The 23,527-nt window shown below is 39.4% G+C and overlaps 1 protein-coding gene across 7 annotated transcripts in view; it reads right to left on the minus strand.

Moving 5' to 3' along the window:
- Positions 1-23,527, minus strand: part of LOC117612027 (uncharacterized) — a 263,880-nt gene that overhangs the window by 152,810 nt on the left and 87,543 nt on the right. For 5 of the 7 annotated variants that reach the window (XM_034340658.2, XM_034340653.2, XM_034340651.2 and 2 more), the window contains one exon: positions 15,071-15,098. The exons of the other annotated variants lie outside the window; for them this stretch is intronic. The gene's annotated coding sequence lies outside the window, so the exon portion shown is untranslated. The remainder of the gene's footprint in view (positions 1-15,070; positions 15,099-23,527) is intronic. 7 annotated transcript variants of the gene reach the window in all.

Here is a 23,527-nt window from a genome sequence, read left to right on the forward strand (position 1 = left end):
GAGCAGACAGCAGTTTTCCGCTCGAGAGTGCAGTCGTCCGTATTAATTCGATTGCGAGAACGCCCAGCCGTATATTTTCATTCGCCCGGGATAAACAACGCGCAAGAAGTTGTCGAGAAGAAGAATTAAGTAAAGTATGCTGCACGTTTCTGGTTATATTGTGTATACGATGTTCCCGAAGCGTGTAACGCGAGCAGATTATGCCTCCCGCTTGTCCGCCACTGCCGATTTATTCCTCTGTATTTCTAGGAAAATCTTCCCTAACTATCCAGCAGTGAATTACTTCCAGGATTTTTCGTAAACAATTAGCAAAGAAATTTAGTTGCTAATTTTTTATATTAGAATGTATTAAAATTATAAAATCTTTACGAAAGCTTACTCCCAAATTTTTAGAACACTAATTTCTGCAAGATCGTTCCACGTTTAACTTACATTTACAAGTGTAATTGGTATAGGACCAATAGACAGTTCTATAGAGAAATTTCGTTACAAGGTTGTTCGAACGTGAAACACCGAAAATTTTGTCAGTCAGGGAAATGTTAAACGATTAGGGAATTCGAGTTATCCTAACGCTAGGAATGGAAAGTTAAACACAGCTTCAGCACGACTGACTTTGAAACATGAAACAGTCGATGAACAGCTTGTTAAGCTGTAATGACTAACTACGTACACCAGTTCCAGACAGTTGGAAATTTTCTGTGAACCGGCCCAATAAACGGGGAACGACTTTATTAAATACTTCAACTCGTACTGAACGAATTAACCGTTTATAATTATAAAATAAAATGAAACGAAACGACATGGTATCATTATCGAAACGAGATTAAAAGGAATATTATTGTAACCTTTATTCTGTTAAACATACGTCATTAAAATGAAAATCTACCTTCATTCGTTCAATTTTTCGAAGATAAAATAAACGCCAGTGTCAGCGATGAGTCATCGTTAATATCGTTTCGTATTAAAATAGCAGGTTTTATTGGTCGTTATTTTAATTACTCCCCGTGGAGATAAAATCGTGATAATACTCGAATAAATTCAAACCCGACGCAACGGAAGAACGACGCTCGATCACGCGAAATGTTGCGCGCAAACAGTTCCGAAACTTCATTAATTTTTCAGTTTCGATTCGAAACCGAGCGCACGACATCCGATCATCCCTGCTAACTTTATTAAATGGTCCTCGATATCAAATTTTACGGAGCATCGTTTAAGCAAGGTAGACAGAAGGGTTCGAGGTAAAGTTTACATGCCTTCTAATCACTTAACCGCTCTGAAAATTTCATACGTTTTCCCCGAAACTTTTGTGGGATACTTTCTTGAACATGCAACCCGTAAATCAGCGGTCGTGATAGAATTTGAAAATGGAATTAAATTTGAATAAAAATTATTTTAAATAACAGCAATTTTATTATTTTATCAAAAATATATGAATTAATCTATAGAATAAATATTTTATTATTGAAATGTTTTTAATCCAAAACGATTGTTTTGAACATTATTTTTTTTTTAAATAAAATAACACAATTGTATTTCAAAAACCAAATAATATTTCAAAAGAGCTCAAGTCTCAATGTAATAACATTATACAATTTTAAAAATATCAGAAACCACCCCTAACCTTCGATTCTACCCCTTCGGAGATGAAACCTAATCAAAACTAATTCATGAAGCTGGATTCTTTAATCATAATAAGAGCTTTTTAAATAGCTAGAATTTCTTCACTTGCCATTACATATCTTCCTTAAAAGTTAATTCGAAAAATTCACTCCAGAGACACTGTTCGTTCATTACACCATTCTCATTAGGTGCTAATTACCATTAGCACAGGAACGTTCCTGATGGTCGTAAAACTCTTCCACGCCTAGTGATCCCTTCAAAATATTATATAACGAAAAACCTTGAAACTTTGTCGCTCGACCCATTTCAAAATTGCCATTGTCATAAATTACCAAAGACATTAGATCGTTCTAATGGCGTTGAACGTCGCATTGATCGTGGCTGACGTTGTAATAATTAAATGTAAACGTTGCATACAAATAAGGCGAGTTACTGTTGGAGATTCTATCCGAGGAACGGTCACGATTTCTGCATAAATATTCCTCGGTTGCAAACGGCCTCGATTCGCGTAAAGGACAAACACCGTACGTGAGCGAACACCATAGATGGGGAACAACGTTTCGAGCTCGCTAATGGCGACAAGAGCAATTTCGAGCACGAAGAAACGAGATAGGAAAATGGTGACTCTGTTTGCTTCGACAACAGCGTGGTTTGGTCAACGTAACGTATTAAAACGAGCTACGATAAAACGAGCTATCTGTCAATCGACCGCAATTGCCGCGCGAACGATACTTTGCCGACAATGCACCGCTATGAGATAAAAGTTAATAGACTGTGGGACCGATCTATTAAATTAATTTTCTCAGCTGACCGCACACGCGTCGTCGACCACCCCCTTTCCGCGATATTTTTCGTAATTACCAGGGTAAAAAAGAAATCGCGATCGATGGATGTTCGTTCAAGCGGCGATCGATCTGATCGATTGATCAGCACGGTGAAAGGAATATCGCGAGTGTAACTCGAGGAAATTTTATCGGGAATAAAACGACGTGCTATTCATTATCCTCTCGTGAATAATACTATTCGCGGATAATGGTTAACAATGGATTTATTCGATACCTATGAACAATCGATTAAATTCTTCTCATATTGCTAAATTACTACTATAAATTGAGAACCATATGGTTTTATATAGTGATAATGAAAATTTAACTATTTGCTTCGGATCGAATGAAATGAACTTAAAGAACGGGGGTAAAAAATGTGCAAAATTTAAATAATAGAAAGAATGATAGAGGATCAAGATTTAGCAACAAGATTTTTACTTCCAACGAGAAAAATAAGAATAAAAAAATGTACCCATCGTTCCCATCGACCGAAGCAAGAAGAAAATGACTGCAGCACAAAAAGCGATCAAAGTAGATTTCATCCTTGCAGAGGAGGAAAATCAAAATACCTAATGCGATTTTGATACGAGTCCTCGTTCGTGATACAGCAAAAGATTCGCAAGAAACACGTTAAAACAAAAACAATTTGTACCTCTGATCAACCTCTATCAACACCAATCTTCATCAATGTTTTATTGTTATATTTCAATTCGATTATTTAATTTAAACCACGTCACGCGTTTATCGGTCAACAATAACGCGTTTAGATGACTCAATGGTCGCACTGGATACACAGGGCTGTTTATTTTCCACTGGTCAATGGCACGTGGAATCGATACAGAGTGACTGCATAAAACGCAAAACGGTAAATTGAAAATAATATATTTCTTCGTGTTGGTAGAGGTTCATCCAATGTGTACGTGCCTGGATTGTGGCCGCACGCACTCGTAACACGCCAGCCCACGCAACCTGCATTATGTAACCAACCGCATCCCGCAGGAATACGGAAATAGAAAATTCATAATACATTCAAGCGAGTTGACAAAACAGCGAGGCATAATAACCAACCATTGGTTCCTTCGTTTATCGACGTCCATATATTCCTATTAGGGTTACCTACCACCATTGTGAAGGGATGCAATGCATTGTCAATTTCAAAAGGGTGATGTTCTTGGAGAATCCCGAGGCTCAGCGAATTGATATTAATATATAAACAGATAATATAAATAAATACGCTATTATTGTAAATTAAAAACTTACAATATAGAAGAAAATTTGTGTTATTTTTTTTTATTAACAGACCTATTATCAAAAAATTCTCCTTATCCGAAGTACATCCCTCGATTGAATCCAAAAAATCAGTTATCAATATATCAAATCTTTTTTCACAAAACTGTACCCGCGATGAAACAATAAAAAAATCAAATAAACACGAAATTCCTATTCCTGGCCAGTCTTCTCGAAGAATAACCAATACCGATAGATTCTACTAGAATATTTTAAGCGGAATGTAATATATCTTCTCGGTCCATGGGTTCGCGTGTATATGCACTTTGACCGCGTAAAGGGACGCAGGGGGTGAAAGAGGGTTACGGGGTTCACCGGTTTCATAGATGTTCCAGCTCACACTTCCATCGACACCGTACACGTGCAGCATGGTGTATGAGCGAGAGCGTATATTTGTGACCCACGAGGGCATCATAGATCATTATTTAGCATATCCTCGTCGAGGTGGTTAGGGGGTGGAAAATAGAGGTGGAAAACAGAAGCGAGAGGTACGCGTTTATGTATAGCAGGTGGCTGATCGCCGTAGAAAATGTAGATGAAACAGAAACACCGACACAAGCCTTTTTCTGGTGCTGCGACCCGTCGCATGGCTACGGTGGCCTCCGTCATCTCGGTTTCACCGAACCACCCTGACGAGGATTTATTATCATCGACGTCGCAGCGACGTAAAACATGATGAATCGAGCTACGCCACGTTGTACATTTCCGTGTGCCGAGCTGCTACGACGACGCACCCTTATAATACATTTTAATTAATCGCTTCGAGAGGGATTAATTTGTCATCTGTACGTCAGACCGCGATGATACTTGCCGATTGACAGACGCAAGATTAAAAAAGCTCGATGTCGAGAAAATCTTTAGGGTGTCAAATGATCATTGCACCCTGACCGAGAAAAACGAAAACAGCCACTATGAGTTAATTCATTGTTGAAATGGGAAATGTTTAGGGGTGAGCTATAGATTAGCCTTCAATTTCACTTTCCCTTGCAACTGAAAGTGAAAATGGCTCTAATTTGATTGTAAATCGTATCGAGTATAAATTAATCACCATGTCAGGTTGCCAACAAATCACTCTCAATTGTTAGTGTCTAATCACTGTTATCAAATAATTTATTGGTGAAATTCCAGAGTAGTATCGATTATCCCTTTCAAGCTGATAGTATTAAATGTTTTCACTTCAACTATCAACCTCCTACAGGTCGTATAATACATATTAATTTTGTTCTTTGAAGAGAATACCAATTCCTGATTCGTTAAAACCAATTAAAAATAACCGATTTTTCGGTGATCAATGAAACACCTTTGCAGCGTGAAATTATCTGACCAGAACTGGGTCATCGATGCTCGAACGACATCAAAGCCTTCAAGGCGGAATATTTATCGGGATTTATCTGGCCAAGCTACACGCTTGGGCGCAACCACGTGCACTCGAACCCGCCGATAAACGACTCCAATTGTTTATAGCGGGATGAGCGATCCACTATTAAATATTTAATACTTTAATCGCAGGTTCGCGCGGCCAAACGGATAAATTGTGAGCTCCAACACGCCATACCATCCATCCTATTCTTCTGTGCGCGCATATCGAACTGACCATTGTGAAAATTTTTAATGGAAACCCGCTGTTGTTCTCCATCTTCTACTCTTCCGCCTTTGCTAACTAATTAACGAGAGTTTCGAATAGCCTGTCAACCGCTGGACAGCTTATAATATCCGCAACGAAGTTCTTCACGTCTTTTGTTATTATGGTAATTATAACATTCTTAGCACATTATTTACTGCTCGTAAATGAAATGGAAGAGTACATTTATCTTTCATTGAGACAGAAATCCATCGAAACATAATGATTTTTTTAGCGATGAAACAGGATATATCAATCGCGTTTCTTATGGTACGAGAAGGCTCGAATGGATAGGAAGCCACGGACATTTTCCGCAATAATTCACTGGTCTTGTCATTTTTATTTCAATACCATCCCAACACCCTCCCATCGTACGCTTTGTTCGCAGCCAGGATTTTCTATTCTACGGGTTCATCCATCATCGTCTACCTAACCCAGACCCATTTCGCTAAGAAGGTTGCCAAACCACCGAGGTCGAGCTCTATATTGCATTCAGCCCGTCGGGTATATACGTTTACAAAACAATACCCATTCTTCTTGTATAATTAATAACAAACCTTGATGCGCCCAATCAGAACGTCCATTTCGGATGTAATTAATCAAGGTACCGAGGACTTCAATTTAGTGGAAACTAATGCAAGAATTAAAGAAACTTTCTATGCTCATTATAATAGCAATTATTACAAAAATATGTTTTGTAATTGAAGCTTCATTAACACTGTAACTTTAGCGAGGTTACACGTTGCAGTAATTATACAACGAATATACGATAAATTGTATGGGAGAATTCTATGTAACGTGAGATGAAACAAAATATACACTGATGAAGATCCAAGAGAACACGAGATAAATTATACAACACAGTAGGTGCAACCACCGATTATAATTAATTTTTGATTTGCCAAATTGTTACTGAAATTTGTACAACTTTTCTTTGACTAATTTTGTCAAATGTTATGAGGAAACAAAATTCCAAGATTCCATGATACATTGATTCCTAACAATACATCAGACGATTACCTTCAATGATACCATTTAGTCTGGCTTGGAAGATGGATAATTCACAAGGTGCTCGTATAATTAACCCGTGCGTATCTCTGATCGTTAGAGAATTAGGTTGGCCAGAGGGCAAGGCAATTCGCGAACGAAGCGTCACAGTTGCTGCTGACATCCGGTCGCACATGAAGGTAAAAGCAAATAGCTGGGAAACAGAGGAAGGAGATGCTGTTCGAGAACGCTTCTATTCCCAAACAGAGAAGATCAAACCATTGTATTCTGAAACGTGGCATTAACGGCTCGCACCGGAACGGATCTGTTTACAGAATGCCATAATGGATCCTAGAAGCTCTTGTTTCCCTGGTTTGTTCTTTGTTCTTTAACAGGGATAAGAAGTTAGTAATCGGATATTCAAGAGAACGTTCAAGTTAGTAGGAGACTTCTCTACCAACGGCTTGTTGTCCTTTTGACTCAAATTATCCTTTGAGTCCTTTTTTTATCCTCAAATTGTGCTTTCCCTCGATTTGCGATACTATTCACCCGTCACCGACTTTATTGGATTTCACGTTTTATCGGCGGACACCGGTAATCTCGTGAGAGCAGAACGCGGTCGTTTTAAAAGGATTCCAATGGATGAAACTTCTTAATCCTCGCTGAATTCTCCTGCCCGACGAATACAAGCGTCCGTATGGATGTTTCAAGGTACACGCCAAGGTATGGGGCAGGTTAGTAAGTTCAAAAAATTATTGACCTTCGAGTCTCTCTTATTTTCACGAGTTACCCTCTGTAGCGGCTCCAGATGAAACTGAGGCGAAATTATGAGACTACGTGTCAAATAAAATCGCGTGTAAATCGACGACGTCGTATACCAGAGACTGAGGAGAAAATAATTTCGCTAAAGCGCCTTTGTAGAAGATCGATGTCACTAGATGAACAGTTTTAAATTAGCTCATGAGCGAAGAAACTTTCGTGGATTTTAAATATGCATGGATGTTAAATAAGCAAGCCAACAACGATGCTCTATATGAATTTGCTCGCTAAACGCTTAGTTCAAACTTAGTCTCTCCCTTGACACTAAACTGCTCGATCGTAAGAAGACTCACCCTTATGCGTGTATACACATATACAAACTGAAATCCACCACTTTGGCTGTCTAACGGAAATACACGAGCTCGATGCATCTTCATTTTTAAACGTCAGTCAAGTCTATTTTCTAACAGCGGCCGCGTTTCTGCGCTACTAAATTTCTCACGATTTCATTTGCAAACTGGATACTTACTCCCAACAATTATTTATAGAAATAGAAATTGTCGAGGGTAAGAAATGTTCTGCGAGTTGATGCAAATAAAAGAATCAAAGGATGTGTTAAATGTCGATTTGGATTTGGAGAGCTGAAATTCGAGAATTCGAGAGTCACAATGATAAATTCGATGGGTTCTACGATTTAACCGTTATCCAGTCTAGTGCTGGAAGGGTGCATACGAAATTAATTTCTTGCGCGTGTATGAGTCAGCAGGGACGATCGATAGTCGACCCGAAACGACGGCAAAGTATACTCGAAACGACGTGAATATCGCTGATAAATTATGGAGAACCGGTGTTGAGGGAGGGACAAAAAGAGAAAAAGCATCGAAAGTGTAAATATCGTAGTAGAGAGTTCGTTCTTGGAGAACGTTATAGCTTGTCATGAATTCCGCTTGGAAATTTTGGGATAAAAATATGCATCTGAAAAACTATGTCGCGGAATCATAAAAATATGAAGAAATATAGAAAATTCAGGATACCGTGAACACTGTATTATAAACATGAGGTAGTAAACATATGTATGTTAAGTCTTATGACCCAACATTGGTACACTGTGCCAGCAGACAAATTTTCATACGCTACATAAACAATGATTTATAAAATTGTCCGAAAGTTTATCATATGAAATTTGAGTATTCAGCACAGTAAAATTTAATATTGCAAATATTCAAGACTTCAAATAAGGATTCAATCGTTCCCTGTCTGCCCTGCTATGGTCCCATTCTACTGTAGTGGATCTCGCCTGACCAAACGCTGACCTATACTACTGATGGTCGAGCAGCGCAACTTTTCCTCCAGCATCCTACATTTGTATTTTAAAGAGTAGCAAAAGTATTTTGATGTTTAGTTTCTCGTGTCTCATTCAATGCACTCCAAGATATTATTTTAGCATCAACATGTATCATGAAATCTGCTCCAAGAATAAAAGTTCACTCAATATTCAATAAAATAGCATTACGGATTCATGCATTATTCAAACGATACTCGAATCGAAATTAAAGTTCTATCCGCGTTCCTCATTCCACTATAGTACATCGTAATAATGTGAAAGAGAGCTTCCTGAAACGCGGGTCGTTTCCTTGTAACGGAATACGCAAACTACAACCATTACAAGGGGAATTTTTCGGTGCTGGTCCTTGTACTTATCGTGAATCAAAGGTCGTATCGTGTCGACGTTTGCCAAGGGTGAACGTCGAGTTATTACCATGGCCTATGAACACGTGAAAAACACGACAATGAATATTTCAATAAACTGCGACCCCTCTTTTTCGAACGAAATTATGAGCTCGACGAGTCATAGCTTCTGGTTGGTTCCCAATAAAAATGGTTGCCATTTTTAAAGGGCCTGTGCTATTATGAAATGTTTAGACTTAATCAGACATGGAAATGAAATAGCACCAAAGCTTTGGAATATTCTGTTCATAAATTTTATGAATCATCTAAGGAACAAAGGGAGAGGAAGCGTATTTTAATATTATGAAATATGAATTGCTTTATAGGACTGTTTATTCGTGTTCAATCTATAGAGAATGAAGGTGGTTAATTTGATTTTTCGATATGAGTAAGCTAGTTTTATTAATAGTCCATTAACAATATGCAGCATAAAAATGCATAACAATATTACTGTATTAAATTCACTATATGAACCATTTATTGATTCAGTTTGAAAACATTTTCAATATTCCACAATTTAGCATACGAATTTTGTACTTTTAATCATAAATCGGATTATTTCAGCGGTGTACTACGATCTGCAAATCCTGGTAATCGAGGTTTTTAGAGAAAATTCCCTCCTTCGGGAATATTTCTCGCCGCTACTTTATCCACGGTTAATATCCCGTTAATGCATCGCATCTTGCTAATACCTTTTTAATGTACAAGTTCGCTGCGAGTTAAAGCTAGATTAAAGTCGCTATTCCTGCATAAACAGGAGAAATATCTTTTCTTTTCGAATTACCATTTTTGGGTAAAATATGAGCCTTCTATTCTTTCATATATGAAATACACAAATACTAAATAACAGTAAATTTACCTTCAAAATAAATCATACATTTCGTGTCATAATATATGACAGCAGAACATCATCCCAAGGTATATGTTCCATAAAAAACCAGAACACAATGGAATTCGCGTCGAATGAAGGTTCATGAAAAATGAAATTCACGCGTAACGCCTAATACCCCGTTACGATACTTTGTCGTACACGAAGATTAAATGTCTCGGGGCGTGCGATTTCGTGTAAAGTTCTCGGCGCGCCTTTCACCGTAATCCTCTTTCACGAGTCGTCCCGTTTGTAAACTCGGTCGCGACGCCGGGCGTCACCGTCGCCATCGGCGTCGAATTTTGCACGAGCATCACGAGTGCAAAAAGTTCCACGAGCAACGCCAACCGAAAGAAATACACACGCGTGAAAGAGCTGCTATCGTTGTGGTAGAGGGTGGCTTATTGAGATCAAGGTGGGGGAAGAATTTTGGAATCGTGTCCGTGATCGTGGTCGAGCTTCCAATTTGCGAAATTGCCCGTGAAATCGCGCGTTTATGAGCCGAGATAAACGACCGACAGGCCGAACCTCCGACCTGCTCACCCCTTGTTGGCCACCCCTGATCTCTATCGCTTCTTCGTCCAGTTCGAACCCCTTCCGCACTTCCGGCTTTCTCGGCCACGGCTGATTAACTGTCAATACTTGTGAACAAGCTGTATCAAATGTCAATCATCGATCTATTTCATGGGTGTCGATTTCGCGAGTTCAATTCGATGTTAAGATGCTTGATTGCTTTTGGCCGACCTATCATCGACTGTTCCACTTTTACGCGGATTAATTAGGGTTGTATGGGTAAGTTGTTATTTAATTGTTCCACTAAGGCCATTTCTGGAGGTTTGTTGTTAATTACAATCATCAGCAGTAGCGAATGGACTAATACAACGCAAGTGAGAAAAAGCGTGAATAAAAAAGAATCAATAGGAAAGCATCGAGCAAATGATTCGGAAAATTGGCATCCGGTAAATCAACCGATAGCATTTTCAAACTAATTCGTGAACGCGACAGCTATGTATAAACGATTAACTGATTCCATTGAATGGAAGAATTTGCTTTTACAAATCGATATTTGTGATTGAATATAGGAAACTGAGCTGTAAACGCCAGGAAATTGAACGAATAATCGGCACGATATGCCGATGCAGAATGATTTTTGCTGATTGCCGATATCGACAGCTTTGATTAATTGCGAATAATAATGAACAACGGTTAACTTCTCCTAACGATCTTTTTCATGCTAACAGGATGAATAAAAATGTGAAAATGATTTCAGTAGCAAATATCATTCAACAATTACAATTTGAAATATCTCATAGACTATTGATTTTTAAAAATTCTATCCTTTTTATGTAGAATCTTCTAAAGAATTAATCTGTATAAAAAAATGATATACCATTCCCTTTAAGAAAGGCACGATTGTCCTTTTCTACGTCTCCATCTACCCAGAAGAAAAGAACACCCTCTGGAGTTACTTTAATCAAAACACATTGTTGCATGAAGAATATTCCTGGGACTTTTCGTACAAAATTAACTAGCGTATCTCGAAATGAAAGTATCCGAGTACAATGGGTCTCGTTTTGTCGTCACCTTTGCTGGAACATTATCGCCAGTGGTCTACCCTTGGGCAACTTCTAACAGAATCTGCATCCCGGGCTAACTTCCATTCTCAAGTTTCCACCGGTTCCCCGGAGGGATTAGGAATTCAACAGTGAGAGGGGAAAAAACGTGGCGAGCGAGTGCCATGGGCGCTTTGTTGTCTGCATGTCCAGCTCCGCGAGAGGGACGAAACGAATTTGAACCCCCGAACTTTCTTGGCTTCCATTAGCCGCTCCCACTCGGGTCCTTTACACACATACTGCCAGGGTTAGCTGAATCACGAGTTTCGCTTGAAAAGCGAGCATTGTACAGAAGGACTGACTTGCGTTCCTTTCATCCCCGGAATTCGTTTGATTTCTTGGCTAATTCCAGAGTTATTTCGAAACTGTCGATTGTCCTTTATACATTGAACTGATGCATTGTATTTACTGCTCACATAAATCATATTGATTCAAACAGAATAAAGAGCGAAAGAATTGAAGAATGATGTTAATTTTAATTAAGAATCGTCAGAATATTTAAATCTCATAAACGTTCATTTGTCTTGTTATTAATCTCAACAGTATTAAATTCTAAAAAGAAAGTACCTTAAAATATCTTTAAAAGTACCTCAAAAAGTAAGAATTACAAAAAGGGCAAGAAAAGATCGTCTCCAGCTATGAAAGTTCTCTTTTCAATTGCCGACATTAACAAAAAGCAATAGAATTATGTTAAGACGCGCACACGAACGAATACCCAGATAAAGTAACGAGTATTACATTTTTAAAATCGTATATCTCATTTCTTCTCGAGCTTCTATAGAATTAAATCGGATCGCAGCCCGAGAAACTTGCTCGATCAAAAAAAGTAGAGACTCGATCTCGGATCTTCCGTTGCGAAATTTTAATTACCGTCTGGAATTTCCACGATCCGTTGCATTCAGCGCGTCCAATTCGAAATATCTTTCAAGACTCGCGGATCAAAGTGGGTCGCTTCGTGTAAAGTTCGAGCTTTCATAAAAGCGAGAACTTTCGTTCGGTTCCTGTCAACGATCGATTCGAGCCTGCCCGTTCGAAGTCGTTAATAAGTTTCGACTTTTTAATTGGCCGGCAGCTAGCAATCGTTTGTTGGTCTGCGAGATAAAAATTGTACGGGAGACGCGTTAGTGCGCGGCGAGAAAACACGAGTTTGTGGAGAACGAGGGTGCGAAGAAAAGTTTATCCTCGTGTCGAACAAGGAATAAGTAATTCTTCGACTAACGTACTGACCGTTCAGTTACCAGAATAATTGGTTCACTAATTAAAAGTTTCTTCCAAGCCGAGAAGCGAATTCACTTCGCGTCTTTCTGGAACCATTCGTGGTTAAATATATTCTGTTTTCCTTAACACTTCGACTTTCAGAATTAGGTTCTGACTTTATCCTCTAAAGACTTCTGTTTACCTCTTTTCAAAAAATCGTAATATATTTTAACGTTCAATAGTTAAATGTGTACCTCAGAAGCTGATGAATTAATTAATTATTGAGCAGAGATTACGATACCACTTATCCGCCACCTAGATTCCGTGCTAACGAGCTATCAATCTGGATTACTAACTTGATCGATAACAAGATAGGTATTAGTGTAACAATTTTCCTTTTAATGTGCCCAAATCTTGTACGTTGTAAAATCAGTCGAAAATTCAGACGAGTAAGATTACTTAAGCCCTGAGAATTATCATTGTTTACAGCGTACAATTTTCCTGTGTGCTCGAGTGAAAAGAAAGGGCAATTGTAGAGGGAAAAACAAGAGTGATGAAGGTGTATTTAACTTGCCACAGTAAAGTACAGTGGATCGTAAAAGCGGCACCTTTTGTAAAATATTCAGCGAGAAAGAAACGAAAGATTTACTACATCTTAATGAAACTGATACCACTGAGAATAATTATGCTATTACCTACTTAATTAATTCCAACAGTAATCCAATGAAAATTGCACAGAAAATATCATGGTTTGTTATCTGATTTGTGGTAAGCCATTAAATTATTCACAGTTATCAAGGTATTATTCTGTATTTACTAGCATCTAATTTGTAAGATGCGTGGCTGGATCATTAACAGGGCAATTGCAATAATTGGGGTAGCCCGAAATTCCACTCGAACTTCCTAATATGCACGTTACATCTCATACCGAAAGTTCTGCAGACTTATTAAATCTAATTATCGCTAATTTCGCGATTCTCCACTCCGTTCACCAAACCATCCGAGTTTCGGGACGATTATCGAGAAATTGGGTGAACGTGATTTCCGTGTGTCGACAAATTCAACGACCGATCGAAGAGTTCTATCGTTTGATGATTGAAAATATCTCCATTACTGTCTGCATTCCATAGTTCTACGTAATCTTCTTAATCGCTATTATTAACATTTTGAATATCATGGTCGTCATCAATGGGATCATTTCATTCTGCAATTTAATCATTCTACTTAATACCCCTTACAACATTAATCATTACAAAATTTTCTTTAGTTTTTTTTATTTTTCAGTTACCCCATTATAATAAATTTGTGGTGCTGATTACCGATGACCATCACGATGTTCAATGTATTAATAAAAAGCAATTTGTTTCACGATAAATTTAATTATCTACACAAGCCAGCAATTAGGAAAAGGAAAATATTCAGTTAAGTTGGTTTCACGAGGAAAGCGTGATTTTCTATTAGCAGTCACCGAGTGAACGAAACTGCTACTCGATGAAGATACAGCCGATCCTGAGACGCTACGACGCGGCGTCGCGTCATGGCAAATTGCAACTCGACGTTGCGGGACTCCCACTAGGTTTATTAAATCTAATCATCGCCAATTATGCTCGTGCCTTCTCGCTACGCGAAACATTCACCCTCTGATCGACCTCCGACGCCTTATTTTCCTCCAACTTCCACCCGATTACACTCGCGAAGCCTTGGAAGAGACTGACTCGCTAGAGGAGCTTCAGACACCCCTTTCGCTACGTCCCTTCTGGGATTAAGGTGAGCTTCGTGGCTGGTAAACTAGCCAACCATCGCATGTTCATTATCATTTTGTAAAAAAAGGAACTCGTAGTCTTCGATCCAATTACTACCAATCATCGGTTGCCAAGGGACCAAATTCAATAGAGACTGAATATTGCTACGTTAAACAGATAAATTTTAAGAAAATACATTTTGAATAATGCACTGAAAATTGCGTTAGTATTATCTTCTTCCTTGAGAAACATTCTATAGAAAGAGATAAATAACCGGAACGCACTTAATTCTTGTTAAAGAAAGAACGAACCACTCGATCTAATCGAGATAGTTTAACGGGGGTTACAAATCCACGTTAAAGGGGACGATTAAAAATCTTGCGTAGCCGGTACTCGTAAAACATCCTTATCCACCGATAAAAGTCAGTAGGCAGCTGCCAGCGATGGATAGAATGAAACGATCCGGGAGATTTACGACCACTAAATATCTTCGTTGCGACCCGCGGAGCCTCGAGAAACTTTCACGTTATTCCGCGGGAGGGAAGTTCCGCATACTCTATCGCATGAATTACAATCCATTTAGAGATTGCGTAACATTCGTACAGTCAGAATAGTTGGTGCAATTTTTGCGAAACTTTCAAGTGCGAATACCTTTCCATTTAATATCATCACCTCCTTTCCTACCTTTTATATGTTCTTCAGAAATGTTAATCCGATGTATACAATTACGTTATATGGAATTTTCAAGAATTTGTGATTGTCGAAATATTATTCCAATGAAATTGAAAAAAAATATTGCAATTTGAATGTATTTCACTTACCAGTGATGTCATAGAGATCACCAGTGACCTGCAACAAAAATACAAGAAAAGGGGTGAAAATTGTGGAAAAAAGAAAACTAATTATTATTTCTCTAACTTACATATCTAAAATTGAAAAATTTCAATGACTATTAAACTTTCCAATAACCCGACTATTTCCTTCAAAAACAACAGTCCACGAATGTATTCGATCATCCTGTTAGCATGCATCTGCGATGTAGCTATACTACCCAGGATTCCTGGCCGGGAATTATTGCACCATACGGTGACAAGAGTGTCACGTTGTACATTATTCGGTGGCTCTATTCGAAGGTAAATGATGGGTTCAGCCCATTCACATTCGCGTTTCCTCTACGTGTCCCAATAGCTTAACAGACCATTCGTGTAGGCTCGAGGAGTTCCCTTCGAGAATTGATTCTCGAAGAGGAGCATCCCGGATGCCTGCGTCCGCCTGCTTTTCCGTGAGCATAAATCTTTCATGAGCCGTCTTAGGTGCGCTAGATATTTCGTGGGTGTCGCATGAAAAGAGACGCTTGCTGAAAGTTCGACATATATCTTCCGCCGTGTCGACTAGACACCGAGGACCTAAATCCTTCGCGGCTTCGTATGAAAATTGGTAAGACCCTAGATATGTCTTTTTCAAAGATGATTTGCATTCGAATCGTGCTGCTGCTTCTCGCTGTTGCACGCAAGTGTACTGTATACCCCATTGCAAGTTGTTAAAGATTAAGGCGATTTGTAATTTAAGCCCTCTATTCAATTACCAATACAGACACAGGGAAAGTTAATGAACGTAAAGGGGCCGCTTAAACGTAGTGATCCATTAGCGCTTACGAAATTTTCCAATTTTCCTATTAATTATCCATTCCACGAGTTCATGAATCGCGTTCGATGTCCTCGTCGAAAAGCGTGAAACAGATAAAGACGAATCGCGGCGAGCGTAGCACTCGAAAGGAAAGGCGAAGCAGCTTAAAAAGTTCTTTCCGCTCGTTTAACCTTCCTCTATCCCAGCTTTCAATTTATAGCCACCCGTAATTCTATTTCAACGAATGATAAAGCGGCTCTACGCGTATTCCTCGGCTCACGTTCATCACCGTGAAGAATACCATTTTCGCAATTATTATGCAGCTTACAGCGGTATCGTAGCCGGATAAAAGGGACGATTTGACGAATGATTGGACGACGAATGCCAATGACTTTTTCCGTTTGACCGAAAATATCTACATTAGCCTGACATGCGACCCTAACGCTTTACTCAAGTTTCCAGATCAAACACGGTTTATGAGGGTTGAAGGTTTTCAAAATTCGTTCCTGTTAGAATTTAATTTCAATGCAAGTCACCGATCTAGAATTTCATTTTTGACCTGCAGTACCTAGTTTTCAATTAACCGATACAAACTGGAATTTAAATTTCGACTCAGGTTGAAACTTTGACCACGTGCCGCGCGTTTGATCGACAGCAGCAGTCGACATCGTGAACTTGCCCATAAAGCCGGTTGATTTCTCTCCAGTCGACGGACCACGGGTCGGTGGAAATTCTGCAGAAGCCAAATTAGATTAACCTGTTGTAACCAAACTGCGCGGAATTGTCCCGTCACCAATTTGCCAACTGGTACCGGAAGCAACGTATTGCCCTCAGCTTGTCGTAGCTACGTTTCGAATTTGCATGGAACCCGTGTCCTATTCTCGTCGTTCGCATTTTTCGCGCCTCCTTCCATCCGTACCCGGCACGCACGAACGCTTCTGGGACGACGCTGGCGAAATCACAAGAACGTTCGCGAATACTTGGCCGGAATACAACGACGATAGCGGAGGAGAAGCGGACGAGCAAGCAGAAAATATGTCTTCCTCCTGTTATTTCGTTCGCCGACGACGCGTGTTTGTGACCGTCGCGACGATTTTCCGCGACACGAGAGAAAAGTTGGTTCCCGTCGCAATTACCCCTCCTGTTACAGAGATTACACCGAGTCCTGTTCGTTTCTTAACGCGAACTATCCGCTCGAAGAAACCAGTCACGACGGCCGGCAAGAGAACACAATGTCGTTAGCTGAAGAAAGACGTAATCGAATCGTACACGATGGGAGAGTCAGAGACTAGTTTCTTCTTTGAGAAAGAGACAAAAGGGATGGAAAGGACGATGCTGCGACGACGATCGGTAACTCTGTATCGATGTAACGGTTTATTTTCGTTGGATTAACCCGTTCCAACGAAATAACTTTATTGGCTACGATGTGATAGGGCAGATAGAGAAGAAACGAGGCGAGAAAAAGGGGTTATCATATTCTTTGGGATTGAAGAAAACAGAGTGTTACATTTGAACACTCTAGAACTACTTGAAAATCAGACAAGTAGTATAAGTCGGACGTAATGTCGATGCAGGCACAGAATATCATTACAAATAAAGCTTCCCGTGTCTTTAAGCCATAATAAAACAAAATTCATTTAAAAAACATTAACATTTATGGCATATCAATTTAATTTTTTCAGTTTGCCGCAAATGATCACATAAACTTTTCTCCAAGGAGGTAACTTCATTGGCTACGATGCGATAAGAGAAAGAGGAAACAAGGGAAGAGAAACGGTTATCCTATTCCCTGGAATCTAATGAAAGCCGTATTTCTTGCTATTCTTCCCGATTTACTCGAGAATCTCGAGTATTAAGACTCACGCCCGTTCATTTGGATTCGTTAACCTTTCATTAAGGCTGTTTCAACTCGCCCTTGGTGAAATTTTCGAAAGCCAAGATATTTGTTCGCCGTTACGGCTGCCCGTTTTCGACTTGAGCGAATGTTTTTCGGGGAACGCAATTACAATACGGGCAGAGCTGATCGTAAATCGCGCGGCCACCGTCCAACTACTGTAATTAATCGCGTCTGTTCGCGAAATTGAATGGATCGTATAATTTATTTACTCCCGACTACATTAACGCCGTTTCTTCGATCACGCTTGTCGTTCTTGTTTGCCTCTGAATCGCATTACGATGCGTAATTATTTGATTTAATATTAAAATCAGTATTTCAACAATAGTGAAATATTTCAGAGAATCCCAAAATTTCAAACATTACAAAAATAAATTACTTATTATAATTCCACTGACAGTGTGCAGAAACTGGAAGCTTCATTTCGAATCGTAGCTTCATTTCTGGCGACTTTGGTCTTTAAGTTGAATACACGTTAACGTTGATAAAACGAATGATTCACGGTTGTAAAAGACGACATGTTATTTTCTCGTGCACGATAAATCGGTTTTTCCATATGACTGTTTCATGATATTGGCCAACATGAATCTTCCCGATCTGCTTTCTGCGCAATGTAACGAAATGATACGCTGGACGTATCATTTGTTTTGACTTGCGACAGATCGACAGCAGACCATTTCGAGAAAATAGCTGTGCTACGGACTTTTGTGGTTACCTCTGTCAACAGTTACTGCTTTGAAACATAGCTTTCCATGACAATGACTGAAGGATTTTTCCTGCCATTGTGTTATATTCGAATGTGGGAATGCTTAAAGATTAGACAAGTAGTATAGATCAGTGTATGGTCAGACGAACAGAGTAAATAATGAATTCCTTATCAGTTTCAAATATTTATATATTCAATTTCTTCGAAACTTAAGCTTCAAATAATATAGGTACCAATATTGCTTTTTTTATGTAATCAAATCATGTCAGAACAGGCATAATTCAAAAACCACCATCCGATATAACCCAGCACGTAGATCAATTTGTATTTCATTAATTTTTGCTCGCGCACGACAAAAGAACCGGCTTTATACGCGAACCTCGCTACGAATATTCGCCGTCATGTTATCGGCTACCGATTCGATCCCTCTAAACTTTAATTGACGCAGACGCGCGTGAGTATTAAACCGCACGGGCGTCAATCACAAAGGGCGGACGGGCTAGTCACGGCGCCGGGGACATGAACTAGAATCCAATAGGCGGTTACCTAGCCGACTGTACTTCCGCAAAAGTGGCCCGCCGAGTGTACACTCTTGGTCGCATTGATATTCACAAAGTGGTCCCTGTTCAGGCTTAACGCGTGGCTGTCACACCACAGCCGTGTCACTGCCTGTTATTTCACGCGGAAAGTGTACTTTCGCCGATCAATATCGCTTATCACGTTTCCTTCCAACCATTTGTCGACGATTTTTATTGTTATTGTTGTTATTACCACGAGCTGACTTAATCACTTATATAGAAGGTGAATAATAAATACCTTGTCCGAGGGTTAAGGAAGTACACCCCCTAGCGCGTCGAAACAGATTTCAAAGAGTCTTGCAAGAATTCTCATTGGAATTTTTACGTCTCCATTTTCTGCCTGAACTTTCCAAACTCACTTTGGAAAGCTAATTAGAATCTTTCATTAAGCACCGAATTAAATTAGGCGTATTTCAACCAAAAATCTATAAACACTTTCGAACTATAGAAGTTATGCAATCAAACGAGAATATACAGAGAATGGAGAACGGAATTCACCGTCAATAATGCGGCAATATTTGTCGCAGAATTGGCTCGTTAAACCAGTGATGCATACCGGCGAGGTCGAATCGCAGAAAGCTTGAATCGAGAACGACTGCTCGTTATTTCAATAAAAAGAACGGACACGAATGGTATCAAGATCGGCCTCTCTTCTATAACTGATTTCCAACCGATATTCCTCGTCGTTGAACCATCGACACGCCGATCGTATTTTTGCATCATTAATAACGTTATTCCCTCTCACGGTATTATCGGCGTAAATCTGTCCAGATTAAATGACGATTTATTCCCGATGCAAAATCTGGCCGAGATATACGCCGGTGACAAATTAACATCCCCGCCCAAACACATGACAAACATCCTCCACCGGTATGTAGTACGATTTTTTCAAGGAGGATTATGTTCATTGACAGTTCCGACCAACTACTTTGGTTTAGGTAATATTAATTGATGTACAAGTTGGCAAATTTCCAACTGGCTTCGAGCGACGAAAATCACGACCGGGAGTCTTTTTCTTCCTCAAATTAAACCTGCAACAACGCTCGCGACACGAAGCTGCGATTAAACGCCTGTCTCGTTCAATTAAACGCCCGATCGCGTTTAATCGCCCATTGGAATTCTTCTCACGTTGGTCGGAAAGTGTTTTCGAAGTTATTTTCTCAGCTTTATCAACGAATCAAGTAATTAATTGATACGAATAACTGTCGAGAGTTCGAAACTTTTTCTTCGCCGAGTTGTCTTTAGTAGTTTTATTTAGCACCTTGCAAGAAATAATTCAGTTTCGCAAATTATTTATGTACCAGCTGAACCATCTACAGAAACATCGTTTTATAATTTCCATTTTCCGGAGGTGACGTCCAGCGCTGCCTCTGAATTGTGCGATATTATTTCAAACAATTTATGAACCCGAAGAAACAAGTTCCAGCGCATAATGAAACAAAGGATTCTGTCAAAGGGTCAGAGAAGCGTTTCATGTCGATAAAACCCGCTACGAAAATCAACAGTCCTCGAACTTCGTGTAATTACAAATTAATCGGCTAATTACGAACTGTGCAAACTTCTGTCGATGGTTATTTAATGAGGAGCACGGGAACAAAAGCCTTCAGGCTTTCAGCGGCAAGCATAGGTGAGGGGTGGGTGAAACATTGGCTCTGACACCGATTGCAGAAATCGTGGCGAGGCTTCCTTTGTTTTCCACCGCGAATCCTCGTTAATCCGTCAAACCGCCGGATTACTTGGCAATTAAATCCCTCTGTACGCTTGTGAATGAACCGTGTAACGCGGCACGGCCTCCAATGGCTCGCTCGAAACTTAAACGAGCTAAGTTTAACGGCTACGCTCCGCGTTACTACACTTCCGGCCGACTTTTTACCCTCCGCAAGTTTTCGCGGAATCGCGGCTACGTTAATTTCTTTCTTCGAAAGCGAAAAAGTTGCTCCACGCTCGTAGATCTGCGCGAGATTAACCGACTACGTGTGAGAAGAGTCTGCCTACGAGGGCGATTGCTTTCTCGCTCGCAATCTTGAATATTTCATCTTAATTGATACTTTTCAGATGCTTTCATATCATTAGATTTCAAAATTATATTTTCAAACGTAAATTATTACTCTTCACCAAATATTTGAGCCTTTTTATTCTCGAAAATACCATTATCAAATATCGAAAGGATTTATACGTTTTGTTTTTGTGAAAAAAAATCGTGCATTAAAGGATTAAAGAAAATTTATTTGCGTTCAGATTTGTTCGGAAAGCTTGAAACATTAATTCGCAGCGGGTTATTGGAATTCGGGTAAATAAATTCGGATTGCAAAGGGTTAACGACAATATCGGTTTCCGGCGGAAAACGATGTCGGCAGGCAAAGAATTTCGCAAAGTTATTGAGAACCCTTTGACTTTTAACAGAGACCTAGGTCGCAAAGAGTACTCGCGATCAGGCTTTCTGTCACGCGTTCGAATCCAGAGATATTCGCGTGCCGGTCTTTGCGACGATCGTTCCCACTGACAGACGCGTTATAAACTGTGCCTTGCTTTATGGATAAACGCTTGCCACGTGTCAAACGAGCGTAGAGTGTGCTCTACGCGATCAAAATATCGATAGTATCATCGAGAACGAGTAATCCTTCGATGATACGTTTGTCTTTCCTCTGTTTTGTCAGTGACACGTAGAAATGATGTGACACGAGGCTGTCAACTTTCTGATGTAAAAGCGACAGTGCCATCAAATATCGTCGATTGTTTTCAATTCCTACATGTCACTCAGTGATTTACTATATCTTCTCGTACCATCATTCGGAGTAACTTAACATTCAAATCCTTCTTGTTCGAAATTACATCACAAAATCGTGAAACTGTAGCTTCATAATATGAGAGAGCTGCTTTGAAAAATCGCAACGTCGAAATCGGATGTTACAAGGACGGCTTACATCTCTTTAATTAAAAGAAACGACGGCTGAAACTGACTGGCTAAACGTACCTCGTACATTTGTACCTGTTAAACGAGATCGTTTGAAAACTCTAGAAATTGGAGTTCCACTATAATAATATTTTAAAGTTGTAAGAACAATTCTTGGTTTGTATTTTAAACATGGTTTGAAGTTTTTCATTTATATCTATAAGAAGAAAGAAACCAAGTTTCGTTAGAAGAAAAACTGATTCGTTTCCGTGTAATTTCACACCTGGGTTCACCAAGGGAATTGAAAATCAAGCGAGACCGGTTTCGCGTTATAAACTGATAAACGTCGTTCCTATCTATTCACCATTTACTCGATTCTAGTTAGTACCAATTGACTGTGTAATTAGCAATTACCTCGAAACGACATCGATAGCTCTATTTCGATTCTAACTTGATACGGTTGGAAATTAATCCACTCGCGGGACGAGAACGCGATTGCAGTGAAGATGATCGATCCGATGATCGGTAAATGATTTGAAATATGAAAGTGTGCAAATTATTATTTAGGAAGACATTCAGTGCAATACTGTTCTAAATCCAAAAATTTTTAATAATTAGGACTTAATTGAATGACAACTAATTTTTCCGTACTTTTATGCTAAGAATACCATTTCCTCATTTTTTTTTTTTTAGTTGTATCGCCTCATTTCGTATGCTAGCTTCGAGTCATCAAACGCGTATTCCTAAATGAAAGAGCTAAATAAATCGCGCTTACAAAAAACTCGGTATGTATAATAGTTGCTAACATCGACATCAAACAGTTTCTACCGAGATGGATGAAATTGCAGTAGCCAAGAAGAGGTAAACCCGAAAGCAATAACGATTATCAGGAAATCACAGGGACTTCGAATGGCAGCTCGGTGACGACGGTCGAAACTTCGCGACACGTGCGGGCATTCCCGAAAGTGTTATGGATAGGAAGTTACAGAATCGGGGCGAAACTCGGTCACTGCTTGCTATGGCGAACTGACCGCAGGTTATGGGGTACGTAGATGAAGACGAAAAGTTACTGTATTTGATATTGTGTGCAGGTGCGCCTTCCGCTTATGTATAGGACCATACAGGTACATGTGTGCAGGGTGGCATTAGTGGCTATCGAGCCTCTGTTGCTGGGCTGACTTTATTAAGAAAGTTGAAATAAAGCTAATCAAAGAACCTATGAGCTTGAGGGTGAGAAATTGCAATCACAAAAAACTTTCTTCTTTGGATAATGTACAAAACTCTGTAGACGACGGTTATTACTTTATTATTATGATCCTAAAACTTCACTAGTTCCCTCACCTTCTATATAATTAAACAGCAAATCAGTGGATGTCACGCTAATGTTATAAGTTGATAGTGTTATTGTTGCAAAACACTGTGCAACTATTGTGCCTGACAGGAGAGCTAGACAATAGAGATTCCACTGTCTCGGTCGCTTCTTGTTTAGGTGACTATTATCGGTTTCTGTGTACAGTAAGAGCTTGATTTCGAGGGTGACTGTAATCGTTTTTGTTCTCAAAGGACATTTCCTTTCTTATA

This window comes from Osmia lignaria, chromosome 15 (genome assembly GCF_051020975.1).
Source record: "Osmia lignaria lignaria isolate PbOS001 chromosome 15, iyOsmLign1, whole genome shotgun sequence".
Classification (NCBI taxonomy): Eukaryota; Metazoa; Arthropoda; class Insecta; order Hymenoptera; family Megachilidae; genus Osmia; species Osmia lignaria.